The following is a 20,145-nucleotide window of genomic DNA, read 5'->3' as shown; positions in this document are numbered from 1 at the left end:
AAGCTTCAATTCTACCCCTTTTTCATTGAATTTCATCAATTGAGAAATTAAATCATGAAGTTTTAAGGTGTTATAATCTAAAGAAAAGGTTAAAATAGGATATCAAAAAAACTAAGGTTTTATTACTAGTATGAAGTTGAATGGTTGAGCTTTTAGAGTTTATGCTCAAAATAGCCTAAAAGTTAGGTTAATAGTAAGATTTTGGTTGAATAAATGAGTTAGGAGGTTCTTATGGTCATTTGAGTAGCCTATAAGGCTAATGACTATAAATAATGGATAGTAAATTCAAAAGAGTTCACTTGAATTGTTTTATGTGTTAAACAATTCGATTGAGCCAAATCAATGTTTATGCAAAAGGTTGATAATTGATTGAGGGGCACTATATTGTGTAAATTGAACACTTATAGCATTACTCATGAGAATCTATGCCCTTGAGAGCTTAAAGTGATTGGTAACCCTTAGTAGTAAGGGTTAGAGGTAACTGGAGTAACCCTTTTACTTATTTGTTTAGAAAATTATTTGCAAGCATTTTGATACAACTATATGCATTATATTGTGAACTGATAGAGTAGCAGTATTGTGAAAGTATATACATATGGATGTGTGTGTATTGATTAAAATGAATTAAAGGTGGCATGTACATTACCATACATTGCATTCGTGAGTATACCTTAGATTATGGTAGGGGGATGCAACCCTACCGTGAGGAGGTTTGGGAAGTCCTGATAATTCAAAGCATAAAACTTGAATCCATTAGAACTGACTTAAGAGAAGAATCTTGATGATCCAAAGCGTAAAGCTTGACTTCATCACGATGGACCTAGGATATTGAATGATCCATGAGGTTACCCTAAATTAGGGTAGGGGGACATGGTCCTACTCTGTATAAAGCTAAGCAGTCCTAATGATCTAAAAAGTAGAGTTTACTCTGCCATGACGGACCTAAGAGGATTACTTGGTCTAAGCAGTTTATGGTGGGCCCTATTCCTTGTGACTGAAAGTCCTCATTTGAATGTAGAGATTACTCTGTTAGGTAGAACCAGGAATGTATTGTATGAGCATAACGAGGTTGATGAGAATGAATTCTTGTATATACATATGACATTGCTTTTACTAGTATGCATGCTACTTTATCGTTGTTTTATAATTTAGCTTACTAACTGGTAATCGGGGTTACCTCTGAGTTATTGGAACATAAGTTTCACTCTATTACTTTTGAACACAGGTGAAGAGAGCATGAAAAGGTCAGGAAAGGAACTAAGAAAAGAGTAGCTTCACTTAATAGTTGTATGACTACCATTTGTATAAATGAATGTATAATGAGTTGTGATAGTAGAGTTGCCAACTAGAATGCATAAGTGAATGTGTATATGAATTGTGTTGTGAAACCTTGCTTGTATATGTGTATATGATGTTGCATCTTGCCAAGGGTGCCCTAGTGAGAAGATACGTGGGTAGGCCTAGATGCTAAACAAGCAAGTATATGATGTTGTGTAACTTGTTCCACTTGTGTATATGTATTGAATTTGAATTGATGTGATGATTATGTATTGATTATGAATTGTGTTTTATATGAGAACTTGACACAAATAGTGAGGTGAAGCCTTATTTAAAAGAGTTAAGTATGTTTTGATTTTTGACCATATAGTGAGGCGGAGCCCCATATGTAAAAGTCATAGGGTTGAAAGTGGAACAAGTCTAGTTATATATATGTGAATATGTGTTGTATATGTATTCCTCATATAAGTCCACAATTGTGTAATGTGGCATTGAGAGGCTGAAATGGGCAATTGATGTAGTAGATGTGATTAGTAGTGTCAATCAGGTGTATGTGATCGTTTTAGACTTAGTTTAAGGCCTGAAGTAGTCTAATAGAACAAAGAATGAGAATTGAGCACTTAGGGTGCAAGTTTTTGAAAGAAAAGTGGCTTTTTGCACTTGAGTGTCTAATTTTAGATTAGATCATCAGATCCAATTCAAACTTATTCTATTAACTAGTATATATTTTAAGCTTCATCTAGGTGCTTAAATTACTCCAATTGGACATCGAATGTTTCAAGTTGTCATATGACAATAGAAATTGTTGTCATATGAATTTCAGAGCACTATGTGCTCGCCGCAGTGCATGACATAGATAGTAATAGAGCACGTTACTCTATACCACATGCAGTGGTGCATGTAGTACACACCGCAATGCATGGCCCTTTTTTAGGGTTGAGAAGTTATGTCTTTTTGAGTCATTCGATAGCCTTTGTGCTTCCGCTAGCCCTCTTATTTGAATACATTTTTAAGAAGTTAGGATCCTATGATATGAAAATAAATAAAGGGCTATTACTTTGATATTACTGTGTTGGAAATTGTTGATTATGTGAAGTAGAATGGTAAAGCCTAATTTGAGCTAGGACTTTATAGTTTGGTATTAGTTTTCTTTGGTTTGGATCTGTTTGTACATTGCATCACATTAGTTGACAATTTTTATACATTCATTACTCTTTTCCAGCCTTTAACACCTACTTACTGACTTTTTATACCTTTATTCTAAAGGAGGGGAGAAAGGTACATGAAGCTATAGTTATTCAACAATAGCTATGAGAGGATGTGGTAGAATTCCACGGTGCATACGAGCTCAGAATGCCCAAGATGTGCAACATCCGAAAGTGCTACTAGAACAACCTCAAGGTAATAACCCTATTATATCACGTATGTTGGAAGTGATACTAGACATTTAGAGAAGTCTAGCCGACCATGATGCCCTGAACCATAATAAGAATCACGAGGAGTCGAGGCCAGAGTAAGAGGCAAGGCCTGAGGCTGAAGAGAGAATAGAGCTTGAGATACAATTGAGTAGGCTAGTGACCTCTCTTGCTTCAAGGAGTAGTCCAATAACCAGTAGGGAAGATCAAGAGATTCCTATGGACCAAGTGTGGAGGACTTTTTGCCATTGAATCTACTAACTTTCAATGGCAGTATAAGAAAGGGAGATAGAAAGAATTGGATAGAGAAGATGAAAACTATTTTTGAGGTTACTCAGTGTTCATCTGAGCAGAAAGTAGTATTAGCCACAATATAACTGATTAAGGATGCCAAGCATTAGTGGCATTTGGTGAGACCCTTTAGTGGTAGTCGGCTCAGCTAGGAGCAATTCAGAGAGATTCTTTGACTATCACTTCCCTGTAGCATTTAGAGATGAAAAAGAAGCAGAGTTCTATACGATTCAGCAAGGAGATTTGGATGAGGAGTCGTTTATAAGGAAGTTTAACTAGCTTTCCAAGTTTGTGACTTTCCTACACGAGAAGGATGATAGTAAATGGAGAGCCAAGAGGTTGATTAAGAAGATGTGTCCTGAGTACAGAAGGCAGATTACCTTGTTAGGAGAAGCTACTTATGGGGAAACTTGTAACTAACTTCGTATAACTACGAGACGGGGTCAAGAGGTAGATGTTGAGAAGAGAAGAGATAATTATGAAAGGTTTTCTAGTCAGTTAGGCTCGACTGGAGGAATATTCAAGAGAGGCAGTTTTTGTGCCAGTGGTGTCACACCTCAAAATGTGATGTGGACAGCCTATAAGAACGGAGGTTCCAACCTTCAAAGTGAAAATCAAATGAACGAGAGTTGCCATTAAAATTTTGAGAAAAATCTTGGGAAACTGTTTAAAGGAGGCAAGGATAGTCTATAAAATTAAAAAATTAGTTCGAGAGTCGATTGAGTGTGGGGAAGGTGTTAAACACCTCACAACACCCGTTCGTGAGAACTGTTACCTAAGTTTATTGTGCTAAAGTAATATAATTTTAGAATTATTTTAATTATTCCTTTCTTATTCACGTATTTTAAAAAATGATAATAATAAAATAGGGAATATTTATTTATTTATAAGAAAGGACTTGATTCAAATCAAACTTTGAGGCCTACGTACCTTATGATGGGGATCAAAGTTTACGTAATTGCGGGATTAAAAGTTATTGGTGGAAATATATATATATATATATATTTGAAGAGAAAATAATTAGAAATAATTTATCATTTTGTAAATAAAATAATTTTATGAAATTTTGATGTGTGTGTTTTAAATTGCAAAAAAGTAATTTAATCTTAATTATTTTCTCAATTTTTGAATTCTTGGAATAAGAAAAAGGTAAAGAGTTTAAATTTTTTTTTATTTTAAAATTATAAATTTAATCGCTATACCTACCGAGCCTTATTGGCTCATACAATAATGTAATTATTCTAAATATCTTTAAAAATTTTGAAATCTCACATGATAAAAGATTAAATATTATACATTTAAGTACATTTTTAATTTAATTAATTTATTATGTATGCATATAATTTATTTATATTTCTTTAGAAACTTAATATCTGTAGAGTCTTATTAACTCATGCGATAATATGATTATCTTAAAATTCTATAGAGATCCAAAAATCTCATATGACCAAAAGATTTTATAATTATTGTAACACTTGCCTGAGTGTTATCCAAAAATTATACAATTCAAATAAAACTAAGTGTGGTTAAGGAGTTAATCCTAAAATTAACTTAGGAAACAAATCATTTAAATTACTAAACAGATATATGATTACAAAATAAACATTTAAAACTTTTTTTTAAAAAAATTATAATTTTTACCTATAGCACACGGAAGCAAGCTAGGCAACAGCGGGGTAAAAAGATGCTGTCATGACAGCCCTCCCAAGCTAACTTTCGAGAGGCACCGTTCTGTTATCCGATCCTCGATCGAAGTAATTTTAAAGCTCACATGTCACATTCAAAGGGTAATATAAGTGTACCAAATTTTAAAAAGATCCAACGGTTGGATTAAAAATTGAACATGTTACAATTTTGGTCATTTTAGCTATCATGACAGCACCTTCGGACTAATTTCTGGAGTGTACCATTTCATCATCCAACCTCCAATTAAAGCGATTCCAAAACCCACATGTCACTTTTAAAGAGCACTATTAGCATACAAAATTTTGAAAAGATCCAACAAACGGATTGAATTTCGTGCATGTTGCAACATCAACACTGTTTCTATCATGACAACACTTTTGCTGTCATGACAGCTCTTCTGGACCAAATTTCAGAGGGCATCGTTTCTCCGTTCGGTGTCTAATTCATGTGATTCTAAAGGCTACATGAAGCTTATAAAATTTTTTACTTGTGACCTAAATTTTAGAGAAATCCAACGGAAAAAATTGAGATTTAGATACCCGGATGTAAAAGTACAATTTTTTGGTAAAAACTATTTTTAAAATTGTTCAAATCTCATCATAATGGTCACAAACCTATAGTACTTTGGACATGTCAAATAGGACTAAAAATACCTGACAGAACATTTAAATGACATACAAATTCTTTATACCAAAATTTGACTACCCGGGTGCCATTTTTCAAATGGACTCTAAGTCCCTAAAATTCACAAATCACACAAGAGTAGCCAAAAACCATTCTAAATATTATATACACATATAAATACACACACTAAATATTTTCACATGGCTTAAATATCTCCGTAGGGCTCACGTACCCATTCTCTTTATCTAAAATGTATGTTTGCTCATAGCACACCATTTGCAATGCAACTACTTTGCATTTACTTGTAGAATCACATATATATCAAAATAAATATCTACTTGTAGTAGAAACTTCGTCTACTAAATAAATCTATCAAAACCACACACTATAATCAAGTTTCCCAGACATAAGTCTACAAGTAGACAAAAATTCATAAACAAGCCATACAATCCACACATATTCACACACATATTTATATAATCACATCCTACTGGCACTCTAATCCTAAATATATTACAACATATTTGCTTAAAAGAAAGGGGTTGTAGTTCTTTACAATCTACAAACAACCCCTAGCTCTATTCCTTTCCCTGTTAACTACTGGTTCCTTCGCTTGGACCTGAAAATATTGCAAAGAAAGGAGTGAGACAACCACAGTCTCAGTAACAGAAAAATCTACATTGATTATTACAAAGTAAGCCATAATCGAATAAACGAATAACAAATTCAACATAATATATAATTTAGCCATTTAAAATGCATGAATGCATAACATAGGCCAGTATGGCCTTTCATGACTAACAAAATGTCCCCGGTACTCTTTAATTTGCAAGTAAACCTTATACCCACTTGTACCTCCACAGACACAAAATATAATCTAATCCACCAAACCACCTATGCTCCTTCGACATGAATCTTGAGTAGTCAAACCTAACTCCTTCCTAGATCCAACCCAACTTACTCTCCATGTGAGGACTACCTTGGCCTAAGCACTCAACCTCAAACTTTATATGTCAGATTTCCTCCCCCACTAAGAGGTGTCGAATACTAAATACACTAACCATTTTAGTGTACTGAGCCCACAATACGTAAGGCAACACTGAGTACTAGCAGTGTGCCATAGAATATTACAAGTCCACACCTTCTCATTAGTGAACTCCCACAAGATCATGCCTTTTATTCTTGTCTACCTTTTCTGAGTATTGACCACTTCAACATTTTGGTAGTATAACATTTATAAATCTCCCTTAAATGGTTCCTTAGCCTATCTAAGGTACCTAACTTAGTTAGCCTTTCTTAAGTGCAAATTCTATTTTTTTATCATTACAATACATGCAAACAATCTCATTTCCATAAAAATATTATTGTTAAACAATTAGAAAACATATTTGCACTATAATCAAATTAGTACCCATAACCCCTTATAAAGCACATTTAATCTTTTAAAACATGTAATGCATGATAGCTAGTAATATTTATTCAAAAATAGCTAAAAAAAGTAATAAAAAATATAAATTTTTCTGTTATCTCAACCCTTTGGTACCAAAAGGGTTCCTCTTATATAAAATAGGACTTGGCTTATTCCTTAACTTCTTAATAAGTTCCACCAATAATTCCCTACAACATATAAGTGATCCACATCACTTATCATGACAAATAGCATTAATAAATACTATAACTCATATCACACAACTTGGGCCAATGAGTCATAATCCATCCTAATGGTCCATATATTAAACCAACCATTCACATAGTATCACTTAACCACCAAAATCATTTACTAGCCATCACTAGGCTAATTTCTAATTCATATAATTTTTAATCAATTAAAAACCTTCATTTAGTGTTATCAACTTTTACCATTAGCCCTTATAATGAAAACCAAACCTTAATTTAAATCTTATTGGGCTCAAATAGAAAAATTATAACTAAATCAATAGACTTAAATCATTAAAAAGCAAAACCCAACCTCTTGGAGTTTAACTTTTATCCTAAAACTTTATTTTTCATCTAATTACCCGCTTAAAACATTAGGACATCATATAAAAACTCAAAACAACCTCCCAAAGAAACTAAAGCTTACAAGAATAAAGCCTTTTGGATCAAACTTCAGAAATTTCCTCTTCCAAAATTGAAGAAAACAAAGATGGAGGGAAGAGGATTGAATTAGGGAGCTTACCTATCGTGTAGCCAAACTCACAACGGTCGTAAGGCCTCATAGATCTAAGCCTAACTCCTTCTCTTTCTCCTCTCTTCTTCCTCTCCCTCTCTCTCGTGCGTTTGTTTCTTTCCTTTGCTCTTTGTTCTATTTCGTTTCTGTGTCTAGTTTCTCTTCAAAATATTGATCTAACACTTTAGAAAAAATTATAAGAAAGGGCTCAACATTTTTTATTATAATATAAAAGCCTGGGTCAACTTTGGTAATTTTTTTCATAGTTAAAAATCAAAAAAAATCAAACTTTTACTGAGAAAAATTCAAGCTCTAGACCTCTATCAAATTATTCTTAATTTTAATTTAATTATAAATATTTTATTTTATTTTTAGAATAAATTTGAGTCTTAAAATTTTCAGGATGCTACAATTATTAATTTAATTAATTAATTTTATTAAAAAAATTTTATTATTTTATTTACAAAATTCATTTATTTATTTACCAAATAAATTGAGAATCACGATATCTGTGAGGATTTATTATCTCACACAATAACACACTTAATTTAATTTTTTATAAAGATTCTTGAAATCTCATATAAGACTTAAATATTTTATTGATTATAAAAAGAGAGTTAATTTTAATGTTGGGTCATTAAAACCCATCTTTAATGTACACAAAATTGATTCTCACACTGACAAAATCTTATTGATTTTCACATTTTGAGATCATTCTTAATAATTGTAAAGATACGTAAAATCTCACATGACAAATAAATAATGAATAAATATATATTTTCTCATTCATCATATATATATATATAGTTTTTGTATTGGATTCCAATTGTAAAAATTAAATCCCCTAAAAAATCAAACTCCCTCATCAACCTTTTATAAGAAATGCTCAAATAATAGCATATTAAACCATAATGATGAAGCAGGCATAATTAAACATATAAGAATGAACACAATGCTACAACTAAGTAAAAGTCCCCTTAAATTGGCACAAGGACTAAAACTCTACTGCCATCTACTAGTAAATCCTTTCATGCTAAACACATCTTACAAATCTAACTCAAACGTGCGATCAACTAAGTAAAATAATTTCTTCATTATTAGAGACAAATCCATAATAGGAATACATTGAAAATCAAATCAAGCTAATTAGGACAAAAAGCAAAGTTTTCGTTAGGAATTTTTCCATATTTAGTGTCAAACCATATATCCTAAACACATGACATCTAAAACCCAAGAATTATTTCCTTTAGACTACAAATATGAGCACACACTTACTCAAGCTTATATATCTCAAGGTTACTCTAAATTATGCTTTAATCTTGACAGAAGTAGGATGCAAGTAAATATGGTTATTTAATCAGAGTCTCAAAAGTTCCTCAACAAAGTACTAGCTAATATATAGTGAAACCAACCTCAATCATGATCAAAAGCATAACTTGAGTCTAAATTTCATCTACCATATAGTAAGGCAAATGAATTATATGAATAGAGTATATAATCTAGCATTATTCTTATAGCAGCAGGCAATAAACTATATAGTTAACTCAACCCTTCTACTTGATAGAAAGGATTACCTGTGTAACTTTAACCCTATTTAAGCTCCTTTCTCACAATTCGTGTGTCACATACTAGAACCTCTATAGAATTGGCATTCAGAGTCAATTCCTCTATTGACCAAAAGTGCCAGTTATTACATTTAAACACTTAATTGCCATCAATTCCACATTTCACACTCGATTATGTATATTGCCACTAATTACCCTTCATTCCAAGCTTTAACATTTTTTAGCAATTTTCTCTCACTACTCTCTTTCTAGATTAGGGCATTTCTTACCTACAGCTTTCAAAGCTTTATCATTTAAACTCTAACCAGTTACAAAGCACTAGTTTAGTTCCAAAGAACATTTCTATTACTATAGGATAAGAAATCAACTCCTTAAAACTCTTGAATTCACTTTCTCACTGGTTAAAACTAAGAGAAAATAGAGTAGATTCGGAGGTTAAGATAATATGTGACTTACCCGATAAGTAACAAGTCAGAGATGCCATCCTTGCTCCTAATTTAGCTTGCCTTAGCATAGCCCTTGCTCTTCTCCACGTTTGAGCTCTCTTCCAATTTCTCCCTTCTATTTCATAAGCTAGACACGTCCCTATTAATCTAGTTTTTGCTCTATGCATCGCGACGCATCTATCCCCCGCTGCAGCGCGTGGCACAGTGAGGGAAATCCTCACTCTACTTACACGCTCTGCTTCAAAACTTCGTTCTTCTACTCATATCTGTTCATATAACATTCCAATGAGTCAAAATAATGCTTCACTACTCAGAATCATATTCCCATATTAAATTACTAATTCATTCTTAATTAGTCATTAATATTAGATTAGAAATTCAAAATGTTACAGTTCTCTCCTCCTTTTAAGAGTATTGTCCCAAAAATTAAAACAACCATTAACTCACATATACCTAAGGAAATAACTGAGAGTATAGCTATCTCATCTTAGCTTCTGTCTCTCAGGTAGCATCACCAAGAGTTATATCCTCCCAAATGCCCTTATTCAAACAAAACAAACATATAAACAAATAATAATCATTTTCAACCATATGTTATTCAAACAATAAATAAAGGATTATGTAGATTGTCAAAAAGAAAAGCAAATTATCTACTAATTCACAAATAACATATATAAAATAGTATGTAAAATAAAAGTTGGCCATGAAATGCGACACAATAAAATTATACAGGCTTAACCCTCTAGGAAGGTTCCCCAGTGGAGTCACCAAACTATCACGCATAAAAATGGGCCCGTGGACAGTGCAGGAAAGCGAAGGTTCTAGCCTTCAAAGTGAAAACCAAATGAACAGGAGTAGCCACCAAAATTTTTAAGGAGAATTATGAGAAACAGTTTAAAGAAGGTAAGGATGGTCTGCAAAATCAAAAAATTGGTTCGAGAATCGATTGAGTGTGGGAAAGATGTTAGGCACCCCACAATACCTGTTTATGAGAATGGTTACCTAAAGTTTGTTGTGTTAAATTAATATGGCACCCCACAACACCCATTCATAAGAACAATTATCTAAAGTTTATTGTGCTAAATTAATATAGTTTTAAAATTATTTTAATTATTTCTTTCTTATTCACGTATTTTAAAAATGATAATAATAAAATGAGGAATATTCATTTATTTACGAGGAAGGACTTGACTCAGAATCAGACTCTAAGGCCTATGTACCCTGTGATAGGGATCAAAGTCCACATAATTTGGGATTAAAAGTGGTTGGTGAAAATATATTTTTTTGAAGAGAAATTAATTAGAAATAATTTATCATTTTGCAAATAAAATAATTTTATAAAATTTTGATGTGTGTGTTTTAAATTGTAAAAAAGTAATTTAATCTCAATTATTTTCTCAATTTTGATTTCTTGGAATAAGAAAAAGGTAAAGAGTTTAAATTATTTTTTTATATTTTATTATTGTAAATTTAATCGCTATACTTACAGAGCCTTATTGGCTCATATGATAATGCAATTATTCTAAATATATGCAGAGATTTTAAAATTTCACACGATAAAAGATTAAATAATATACATTTAAGAACATTTTTAATGTAATTGATTTATTATTTATGTATATAATTTTCATATATTTCTTTAAAAACTTAATACCTACAAAGTTTTATTAACTCATTTGATAATACAATTATCTTAGAAATCTATAGAGATCTAAAAATCTCACATAATCAAAAGATTTTATGGTTATTAATTTAATTAACTAGTTTTATTAAAAAATTTATTATTTTATTTACAAAATTTATTTATTTATTTACCATATAAATTGAGAATCACGATATCTATAAGAATTTATTATCCCACATGATAACGCACTTAATTTAATTCTCTACGAAGATTCTTGAAATCTCACATAAAACTTAAATATTTTATTAATTATAAAAAAAGAGTTATTTTTAATGGTAGGTCATTGGAACCCATCTGTAATGTACACAAAATTGATCCTCACACTTGTAAAATATTATTGATTTTTACAGTATGAGATCATTCTTAATGCTTGCGGAGATACTTAAAATCTCACACAGCAAATAAATAATGAATAAATATATGTTTCCTCATTCATCATATATATATATATATATATATTGTGTCCTATTTAGGAAGCTTAAGTCTGTTTATCTTTGTAATCATCAAGTATAAGTTAAAATGGTTGGGTTACTAGCTTTCATCTAAAACGAGTTGCTCCAGGGTATATTTATAGTCCTAATAGATAGAAGTTTCCCAAGATGCCCTCACCACACGGTGAAGACCTTACTTAATAATTTTGACCCTCCGAGAACATAAACTCTACGGGGACTGAATTTACTGAGTAAGTAACAGCTTAGGTGAGGCATTCATAGTAACCTCCAAGAGTTCAAAAATTCTTCAAGGAAACCACTACTAACCTCCACTAACCTATGATATTCACAAACCCAAGTATAAGACCCAAAATGTGTGTTGAATTGTATGAGTGCATAGTGTGTGACAAGAGCATGTAAGCATGTTATCTTATTTCCATATGCTACCCAACCCTCATCTGTTAATCAGATCAAACAAAGAGACAATTAAATGTACAAATAAAAGTCTTCTATCCTAGGATTTATTTCACATGTTATCAATCCTAAGACATATTAGAAAAAATGAAGAGAGAGAGAAGAGGAAAAGAGGGGGCAAAAGGCACACACAAATTAAAAGGGATAATAATAATAATAATAACATATTATATTTGGACCACAACAAACTTATATAGGCTTGACTCTCTAACCTATTCTCAATGGAGTTGCCAACTGTCACACTTGAAAAATGAGACGTGGACGGCGCGCAAGCGGGGGTTTCGGCCCGAAACCGAACAAACAAGGAGTCGCCACCAAAATTTTGAGGTAAATCTTGGGAAACCATTTAAAGGATTATAAGGATAGTCTGCAAAAACAGAAAATAGGTTCGGGAATCGATTGAGTGTGGGGAAGGTGTTAGGCACCCTATAACACCCATTCGTCAAAACAGTTACCTGAAGTTCATTATGCTATATTAATATGGTTTTAAAATTATTTTAATTATCCATTTTATATTCATGTGTTTGATATAAGAATGATAAAAATTAAGTGAGAAATATTTATTTATTTATAAGGGAGGACTTGACTCAGAATCTGACTCTGAAGCCTACGTACCCTGTGATGAGGATTAAAGTCCACATAGTTTAGGCTTAAAAGTTGTTTGTAAAATATTTTTTGGAGGAGAAATTAATTAAAAATAATTCACCATTTTGCAAATAAAACAATTTCTGAAATTTTAATATGTGTGTTTTAAATTGCAAAAAGTAATTTAATTTTAATTATTTTCTCAATTTTTAAATTTTTGAGATAAAGAAAAGAAAAGGGTTTAAAATTATTATTTTTATCTTTTTTTGATTGAAAATTTAATTGCTACACCTACAGAACTTTACTGGTTCATACAATAATGCAATCGTTCTAAATATCTATGAACATTTTAAAATCTCACACAATAAAAGAATTCAACAACTTAATTTATTTATTTATATTTTTATGTATATTTTTAAGTGTTAATAATATATTTTAAGTGTGTATATACATGTTTTAAAGACTCTTAATCATCATACCTGCAAAGCTTTATTGACTTATACAGTAATATAATTATCTTAAATATCTGCAGATATTCCAAAATCTCAGACGATAAAGGAATTAAATTTATTTAAATACATCTTTAATTTAATTGGTTAATATAATATATATATATATATATATTTTAAAAAACTTAATCATTATATCTACAAGGTCTTATTGACTCATTTGATAATACGATTATCTTAAAAGTCTAAGGAGATTCAAAAACCTTACGTGACTAAAATATATAGTCGGTAAATGTGATTACAATTTAAATATATTAATTTGGTTAATTAATTTTTTTAAATTGTGTATTATATCATTATTTACAAAAATTATTTATTTATTATAAAAATTGAGAATCATTACATCTGCGAGACTTGTTATCCCACATAATGATATGATTAATTTAAATCTCTATAAAGATTCTTAAAATCTCACATGAGACTTAAATAAATTATTAATTTGGATTATAAAAGGAAGTTAATTTTAATGATGGGCCTTTGAAACCCATATTAACATATAAATTCTACTCTCATATCTACGAAACCTTATTGATTTACTCGATACGAGATTATCCTAAATATCTACAAAGATTCAAAGTCTCACGCGATAAAAGGATTAAATTAATATTCACTTTGAATATATTCTAATGCATATTTTTAAATATAGAAATCTTAATCTTTCTACTTGCAAAGCCTTAACTCACGCAATAGTACGATTATCCTAAAGATTTACGGAGTTTAAAAAATCTCACATGACCAAAAAATCTAGTTAGAAAATGTGATTACAATTTAAATTTATTAATTTAATTAATTAATATTATAAAAAGAATGTTTATTATTTCATTCACAAAATTTATTTATTTATTTATTTACAATACAAATTGCGAATCACAACATCTGTGAGGATTTATTATCCTACATGATAAAGCAATTAATTTCAACATTTGCGGAGATTCTTTAAATCTCACACGATACTATTAAATATTTTATGGATTTAAATTATAAAAAGAGGGTTAATTTTAATGGTGAGCCATTAGAACCCATATTTAATGTACAAGTTGGATCTTTATACCTGTGAAATCTTATTGATTTATATGATATGTGATCATTCTCAGTGCCTATGGAGATTCTCAAAATCTCACATAACAAACTCTAAAAATTGCTATTTGTGTTTAGCATCTGAGCATAAAAGAGTATACATGCTAGAGGATCATTCATTTAAATATAAAATTCACAGAAGCGATTAATAATGAGTAAACCATTTTTCTCTCCTGACTAGACCATGTAACCTTAAATGCTTGGCTTAAAGCTTCAATGATATTCAAGAGAAAGTAACATTAAATAATATGATGCAGCAATGTTATTTCATTAAAATGGGAAGGCCAAACACTTAAATCATGTAGCAATTACAGTGCTATTCTCACAGTGCTATCATGTAAATCATGAACTAAAAGAAATAAGATCCTAACTAATAAAAGATTATTTAGGTTAAAACAAAATTCAATCTATTAATTAAAGATTTTTTTTATCCTGAAAATATAACCCTAAAAAGGATTAAATTTTATTTTTGTATTTTTAAATTTTTTAGTTGATGTTATCATTATTTTTGTTAAATGTAAAATATGCATATAGTGTTCACAACTTACAAACACTTATGATTCAAGAAACTAGAAAACTGGGCAAATGGATAGGAAAGCGTGGGAGAAGAATTTACATATTCTAATGTCGCTACATGATCAGAATCCCTATAACAGTGTAGATAAGATAATCAATCAATGAAACATTTACCATTTTTGAATGCCACTAATTGTGGTAAAGACCCCAATCTTCACTCTTCCTTACATGAGCGTACCTTAGACCTTCTCAGACACTCACCTTCAACTCTCAATCGCTTATCTCTAGCTCCCTCAAATCTTTGATCCCCCCTCCATATTATCAACCACCCTGGAATGCTTCCCGCTACCCTTACGAGAACTAACATCAACACCCATGACTCCTTTCTACACTGTAGAGGATGGACCACAGTAAGAGTACAGATTCGGCCTTCTCCTTTAATCACATTGTGCCCTTTATCTGATAAGCCACCACTAGCCTCTTGTTCCCTTCTCAAACTCTCCGTCTCCTTCTCGTTCTCCATCCTCTCTCGGATAGTCTCTGCTCTCTTTCTCATTTTTTTCTCTCGTTCTCTCTCTCTCTCTCTGGTTTCTCGTTCTCTTTTTTATGCTCTCCATCTTTACCTCTCTATCTCTTCTCAATTTTACGTGAGAGATCCCTCTATCACTGAAGCTCGTGATCTCCCTCTTGTCCTCTCCATCTCTGCTTCTCATGTTCTTTCCTTCCTCCTCTTCTTGGTGCTCTATTTCTCGTTTCTAGCTTTCTTTTTTTAGTTTTAGATTAATGCTCTCTTCTCTTCATCCTGCATTCTCCGTCTCTACTTCTCGTGTTCTTTCCTTCTCTTCGTCCATGCATTTTTAGAGGGAAGGCCTCCTCTACGTATGCATGCATCTGTGCTTCCCTGCCCTTCTCTTTTCGTCCCCTAATCTTTTTTCGTCAGGTTTCAATGCTCTTTATCGCTCTCAATTTCCCCCTCTGTGCTCTGCTTTTCTTCTCTTTTTGTAATGTTTTAGTGCTCTCTCTTTCTTTCGCTTGCATGTCCTGCAGGCTCTGATCTGCTCTTCTCCTTTACAAGCGTCTGGGCTTCGTTCTCCCATTTTTGGCGCTTCTCTCGGCTGGCTGTGGCTACGTGTTTCACTTCCCTTTCTTTTTTCTTTTTTGTCATGTCTGCGTGTTAAAGGAAGGCCCTTTAAAGGCTATAATGAAACACTGATACTCAGCATTTCATCGGGCCCTCCAAATATTTTATTTTTATTATTTATTTATTTATTATTATTATTATTATTTTGTTAACACACGCACATATTTTTTTTAAGTGAAAAATAAGATTTAAAGAGAGAAAAGTTAACTCTCAAAAATTGATTCTCAATATTTTTTGAATGATTGGAATAATTTGGGAGGGATTTAAAAAAACATTTAAGCAAGATTTTTTTGAGTTTTTTTAAATTATTATTTGTTCGAAAATATAATCCTAAAAAAGGATTAAATTTTATTTTTATATTTTTTATGTTTTTTATGAACTAAAAGAAATAAAATCCTAACCAATAAAAGGTTATCTAAATTAAAAAAATTAAACCCTATTAATTATATTTTTTGAAAATATAATCCTAAATAAGATTAAATTTTATTTTTGTATTTTTATATAATTTTTAGTTATTTATTATTTTTTATTAAATTTAAAGCCTAGACAAAATACAGTGTTCACATATATGTGTGTGTGTGTATAGTTTTTGTATTGGATTCCAATTGTAAAAATTAAATCCGCTCAAAAATTGAACTCCCTCCTCAACCTTTTATAAGAAACACTCAAATAATAACATATTAAACCACAACGATGAAGGAAGGCATAGTAAAAACATATAAAAATGAACACAATGCTACAACTAAGTAAAAGTCCCCTTAAATTGGCACAAGGACCAAAACTCCACCACCATCTACCAGTAGATCCTTTCATGCTAAACACATTTTTCAAATCCAACTCAAACGTGTGGTCAAACAAGTAAAATAATTTTTTCATTATTAGAGACAAATCCATAATAGGAATACATGAAAATCAGATCAAGCTAATTGGGACAGCAAGCAAAGTTTTTGTTAGGAATTTCTCCATATTTAGTGTCAAGCCATATATCCTAAACACATGACATCTAAAACCCAAAAATGATTTCCTCCAGACTGCACATACGAGCACACACTTACTCAAGCTTATATATCTCAAGGTTACTCTAAATTACACTTTAATCTTGACAGAAGTAGGATGCAAGTAAATGTGGTTATTTAATCAAAGTCTCAAAAGATCCTCAATAAAGTACTAGCTAATATATAGTGAAACCAACCTCAATCATGATCAGAAGCATAATTTGAGACTAAATTTCATCTACCACATAGTAAGGCAAATGAATCATATGAACAGAGTATATATTCTAGCATTTTTCTTACAGCAGCAGGCAAAAATCAATCTCATAATAAAACTGACTATTTCCAACACCTAATCATACATCCAACTAAGTCTATATCCTAAAAAAATTATTCAAATAATGCAGACTAATCTCTTTTAAAATCAAGCTCATAGACAAGATTAGTACATTTCAAAACCAATTAAACTTTACAAAGCAGTGTGAGACGCTTGGTTTGTAATCAAAAAACTAGAACTTAAAGCATGGGAATTAATCCTAAAGTTGTTATCGAAATGAGTGTCTTTTTCACCTTCAATCTCTTCTACGATTGCTTCCTCTGCTTCTACCTAGATCACTCTCTAATTCTCAGTCCTTTTCAAGCTCTCAATCCTCTCAAACTCTCAAACTCAGCTCTCAGTTCTTTCTCTAGAAATCCCTCCAGAAATCCTCTTCTCAATTCTCCCTCCCAAAAAACCAAGATAAGATTCTCTTTTTTTCTTCCCCTCTCAAACTCCTGGTCTCTCTTCTTTCCCTTTGGATCTAGATCTCGTTCTCAAACCTTCGATCTCTCTTCCACACTCAATTGAAAAATCCATAGAGATCTCCCTACTCTCCCCTTACTTAGATCATCATCAGCCCTTTATATAGAAGATAGTTACCTGGGTAGCGTGAATCTACAAGCTCTGACTCGATTCAACTTCTTTTTCACACGATACCAAATTTCCTCTACCACTTCCTCTGCATTTTCTGCTTGCTTTCTTCATTTTCATCCAGGGATGGCTTTCTCCTTTTTGCTTTTGTTCTGTGTTCTTGTGAATGCTCTCCTTTTGTGTTTTTCATGTGCGTGCTCTGCCATAAGTTGCTTCTTTGCTGTCTGGTCGAAAGTTTAATGGCTTGCTCTCTGCGTCTTTGCTCGCGTTTTGTGTATGCCTCTGGTCTTCTATTATGCATCTGCTCTATGCTCTTTTCTCTTCTTCCTTCCTCTGCGTCTGGCCGAAAGGCCCTTTAAGGCTGTTCTCTATGTCTTCGCTCGTGTGTCTTGAGTAGGTGAAGAGGCTGGATCGATGGTTAAATGCTGGATCTGGTTTCTAGCATTTAACCATTGGGTGATATCTTTTTTCAAAATCATATGTTTTTGTTAATTATGTTTACTGATTTGGGATAAAAAAAAAATCTAATTTTAAACTGAACAAGAATATCTCTTTACACACACACACAAGTGGAACAACTAGATCTATAAGAATTTATAAATATTTAATTTTTAAAAAATTGATTCTCATAAATTTTTGATTGTCGAGATAATTTGGTGAAGAAAATTTTTTTAAATAATTTAAATAATATTTTTACTTTTAAAATTGATTTTGAAGACCAATTAAATTTATTTATCTTCTTTATTTATTATTATTATTATTTTGAAAATATAATCCTAAATAGGATTAAATTGTATTTTTGTATTTTTATATTTTTTAATGAACTAAAAGAAATAAAATCCTAACATAAGATTATCTAGATTAAAATAAAAATAAACACTATTAATTAAAAAAATTTTATATTTTATCTATATTATTAAAATTTATTATTTGGTTGAATTTATTATTATTTTAATTAAAAATGGTCAGACAAAATACTATGTTCACAAATGGTTCTAAATTCTCAGGCAGGAGGATTTTCGGTAGAGGACCACAGTCTTGAGGAGTGATCAGCCAAGGTAGGAGGTTTGGTGGGGCTAGAGATTCTAGAGATTTACAACAATCAAGTTAGATAGCTACTATCCCTACATCTCGTGTGAGCATTGCACACTCACCTGTGTGTACAATTTATCGGCAGAATCATCTTGAAAGGTATTAGACATGCTACATCTGTGATGGCATGGACCATTTTGTGAAGAATTGCCCCAAGAATTAAAAGGGAGCTTATAAGCAGCGACTAATCGTGCCAGTCAAGTGTACACTGTTTCTCAAGAGGAGGCTCAAACGGCACCAAATCTAATCACTGGTATAATCTCTATCTGCTAGCAAAGAGTTGAGGCTTTATTTAACTAGAGAGCTCCTCATTTGTTTGTGTCACATGATTGCGTAGAGAAGATAAATTTTCCTGTGCATGAGTTACCTTATGTTGTTAAAATGTCTATGCTCTTTAGCTTACTAGATAAGACCAATAAAGCATGTAAAAGGGCTGAATTGTGCTTTGAGGGAAGAGCTTCTATGCTAGATCTAATCTTGATTCTTATGCAAAGATTAGATGTGATTATTTAGATGCACTGGTTAATAAGGAATAATGCGATTTTGGATTTTGGATTGTGCCAAAAAGATGGTGTTATTACCAATTCATATGATGCAAACTGTGATTTTTACAATAACTGCCAATCAACCAAGATTGTTGTCAGTGGCACAAGATGAAAGGTTAATTTCATAAGGTTGTCAGGCCTATGTTGTTTTCTTCATGGTGGAAGGTAGTAGAAGTAGTAATATTATTAAGATTCAAGTTGTGAATGAGTTTCTTAAAGTGTTTGCAAATGAAATATCGGGTTTGCCACCAAGTGAGAAGTGAAATTCTCTATTGATTTGACACTTAGTACTAAGCTTATTTCAAAAGCTCCATATAAGATGGCTCCTTCAAAATTAGTAGATCTTCAGAATAGTTGGAGGAATTGCTAGATAAGGGCTTTATATGCCCTAGTGTGTCACCATGAGGTTCGCTAATCTTGTTTGTGAAGAAGAAGGATGGCTGCCTGTGGCTGTGTATTGACTACAGGCAACTGGATAAGGTGAGAGTAAAGAATAAGTACCCACTCCTAAGAATAGATGACTTGTTGGATCAACTAATGGGAGCTTTGGTATTTTCTAAGATCGATTAGTAATATAGGTATCATTAGTTGAAGGTGAATGTAGACGATATACCTAAGACAACATTTCATACTCGATATGGTTAGTTTGAGTTTTTAGTGATGCCATTCAGGTTGACAAATGCGCTTGTGGTTTTCATGGACTACATGAATTGT

General features: G+C 31.7%; 1 long non-coding RNA gene across 2 annotated transcripts; it reads right to left on the bottom strand.

Moving 5' to 3' along the window:
* Positions 1-5,643: 5,643 nt before the first annotated feature.
* LOC129321916 (uncharacterized) lies at positions 5,644-18,195 on the bottom strand. 2 transcript variants are annotated; one of them, XR_008596148.1, is made up of 5 exons: positions 14,926-18,195; positions 12,277-12,431; positions 9,929-10,015; positions 9,486-9,741; positions 5,644-5,913 (listed from the first exon to the last, which is right to left on the bottom strand). It is a non-coding gene; the product is annotated as an uncharacterized LOC129321916 (long non-coding RNA). The 2 variants fall into 2 exon arrangements; XR_008596149.1 differs by lacking the exon at positions 12,277-12,431.
* Positions 18,196-20,145: the final 1,950 nt, after the last annotated feature.

This window comes from Prosopis cineraria, unplaced genomic scaffold (assembly GCF_029017545.1).
Source record: "Prosopis cineraria cultivar Desert tree isolate PC_DT_omini unplaced genomic scaffold, ASM2901754v1 PC10, whole genome shotgun sequence".
Taxonomy (NCBI): Eukaryota; Viridiplantae; Streptophyta; class Magnoliopsida; order Fabales; family Fabaceae; genus Prosopis; species Prosopis cineraria.
This window is presented reverse-complemented; position numbering and strand designations above follow the sequence as displayed.